The 2,600-nt window shown below is 51.3% G+C and overlaps 1 protein-coding gene across 3 annotated transcripts in view; it reads left to right on the top strand.

The window, feature by feature from the left end:
- Positions 1–2,018: 2,018 nt before the first annotated feature.
- Positions 2,019–2,600, top strand: part of Ocln (occludin) — a 45,556-nt gene continuing 44,974 nt past the window's right edge. Inside the window, exons 1-2 of one of the 3 annotated variants that reach the window (XM_026788968.1) lie at positions 2,019–2,096; positions 2,177–2,249. The gene's annotated coding sequence lies outside the window, so the exon portion shown is untranslated. Of the gene's footprint in view, positions 2,097–2,141; positions 2,250–2,351; positions 2,396–2,600 lie in introns of those variants that run through there. The other 2 variants (XM_005366556.2, XM_013353536.2) reach the window with 2 other exon arrangements.

The raw sequence follows: 2,600 nt of genomic DNA, 5'->3' as shown, positions 1-2,600 counted from the left end.
CCTATTAATAGTAATGGGGGCTAGGGAAGGCAAGGGGGAAACAGAAATGACTAGTAGGTACTGGTTTCTTTTGAAATGGTGGTAATGGTTATACAATCTGTGACTGCAAAAAATTATTACATGCACACTTTATTCTTTTTTTGCACACTTTATTCTTAAAAATATTTTAATTCAAATATTTATCTTAAGTGTATGGGTAATTCGCCTGTATGTTTATGCACCACTTGCGTGCCCACTGCCCAAGGAGGCCAGAAGAGGGCGTCCTAGTCCCCAGAACTAGGGCTACAGGGTTTGTGAGACACCCTGTGGAGTGGGAAACTGAAGCCCAACAGAAGAGCAGTCACTGCTTTTAACCACTCCAGCCATCTTTTCAGTCCCTGAGCGAACACTTTACAAGGACATATTTTTGGTATGCGAACCAAGGATGGAACCCGAGGACCTCAAACGTGGCAGACAGGTGTTCCAGGGACAAAATGCACCTCGCCCCCAGTCAACCCATAGTATTTATTTTTAAGTAGAAAACAACAACAGCAAAAACCTTCTAAGGTCTTCTTCAGAACAGGGCAAAATACATTATAATAGGTGTTTACAAACGATGGGGTATTAGGAAATGTTCCCTTGTTTAATTACAATCTGGGTTGGAATGTTCGGAGATTTTAGCAATCTGACAGCTAACATTAAGAGGATTAACCTGACTTCCTTACTGTTAACATGAATTTAATCTGCATCACTCAAAAACTACAGTCACAATGAAATAATTATAGCAATGACTTCACGAAAAATTGCTAATTAGATTAGCAATCTATTAAGGCTGTCATTTAAATTTTTACTTCCTGAAGTACCAAATTGTGCCTTAAGAGCTGCTGGAAAGGAGAGTCACGCCTCTAGCTGCTTAATCAGGGGCAGAGAAGAGGAAGGGATGGGACGGAAAGTTCTGGGGCAATGCAGACATTCAAGATCGGAACACAAAAGGAAGCAGGACTTACGAAATTTAAATCCTCATCTTTGGTGCAGATAGGTAAATAACGAGCTAAAATCTCTATATCGTAGCGGACAATTAATAAGAAACAGAACACACACGCGCACACATACAACTCTGCATCGTTTACGGGCAGCGTGTATGAGTAAAAAAAGAAAAAAAAAAACAACTCCTAGCAGTCAGAAAGGTTTTGTTTTGGAGCCAAAAAAGAATACTGCGGCGGTTTAAAATCCCTTTTGCCCCTTTCGTGTTCTTTCTTTTTTTTTTATTTACCTTTTATTCATTTCACACACGGACCACAGTTACCCCTCCCTTCCCTCCTCCCGCTCCTCCCGCCCTCCCTCCAACCTCCCCACAGAGAGGGTAAGGCCTCACAACGGGAATCAACGAAGCTGGAGGCGCACTGAGTTGAGACCCGACCGAGTCCCAACCCTTTGCGTCAAGGTTGAGTAAGGCATCCCCCCTCCCCCCCTCCCATAAGGGAATGGGCTCCAAAAAGCCAGTTCAAGCACCTGGCATAAACTCTGGTCCTGTAGACTAGATCACATGGTAACTACACTTAGTGCGCGCGTGGGCAGGGGGCCCTTTGACCTGGTGACTCTGCGTGCAGAACCCGCACACCTACAGTAATGTGTACCAGTTTGAACCAGTTCAGAGGACTGATTTCCGAAGGGGCTAGAAATTAGCCCTTCTGAAAATGTTCCCAATCTTTCGTTGGAAGAAGCAATAGGATACTGCTTTCCAACAAACATTAAATTAAAACCTGGAAACAGGATAGTGAAGTGAGAAGACTCTCTCTCCCTCTCTCTCCTTCCTCATCAGCGCTCCAGGCACCCAGGGACCCTCTCTTTCACGAGCAAAACAGCTCCCGGCAGCCCTCTCCCGGAACCAGCACTCCGCAGGGTCCCTAAAGCAAACCGATCTCCGAGCACTCCCAAGGTGGTCCGGGATCACCCACCCTTTGCCACCACGATCCTGAGTCCCTCCCCTCCCTGAACCCCAGCCCCCTCCAGCCAAAGCGTCGCTGTTCCTTTAACTCCGCTTGCTGGGGAGGGTGAGCCCGACTCCGTCCTCCCGCCTCCTCCACCGCTCCCTCCCTCTCCCATCGGAGTTTCAGGTGAATGGGTCACAGAGGGAGGAGGCGGGCCACGCCACACCTTGTCGCTCGTGCCCACCTCCCGCTCCCTCCTTCCTCAGGCGACGGAGGAGCGGTGGAGTTCAAGGAGATCTGGCCAGCGCACGGCCGAGCAGTCAGCCCGGGGCGCAGCAGGTGGGTCCCGGAGCGCGCGGCCCGGGCAGGCTCGGCCTGAAATTGGTGCGCATGCCCGGGGGCGGGGGAGTGGGGGAAGGACCGAGCTCCCGGCTCAGCGCGAGCCTTTGGCTGTCAGTGCGGGCGGCGGCAGGTGCACCCGCCAGGTGAGCGCTCTGGGTTTCCGCCGCCCAGGTGGCCTGGGCCTTGGCGAGTGGGTGCGAGGCAGGTGCGGCACCGGGGGTTCCCTCCCCAAGGGCGACAGCGCGGCGTCTGGGAGTTGCGGGGAGGGCGCGCGGAGTTAGTTTCGGTGGCAGTTTCGCCCTGGACTTGGGGTTCTCAGGAACCGGAGAAGCGCGGGTTCTTGGACTT

Source organism: Microtus ochrogaster, unplaced genomic scaffold (assembly GCF_000317375.1).
Source record: "Microtus ochrogaster isolate Prairie Vole_2 unplaced genomic scaffold, MicOch1.0 UNK11, whole genome shotgun sequence".
In the NCBI taxonomy this organism is placed as follows: domain Eukaryota; kingdom Metazoa; phylum Chordata; class Mammalia; order Rodentia; family Cricetidae; genus Microtus; species Microtus ochrogaster.
This window is presented reverse-complemented; position numbering and strand designations above follow the sequence as displayed.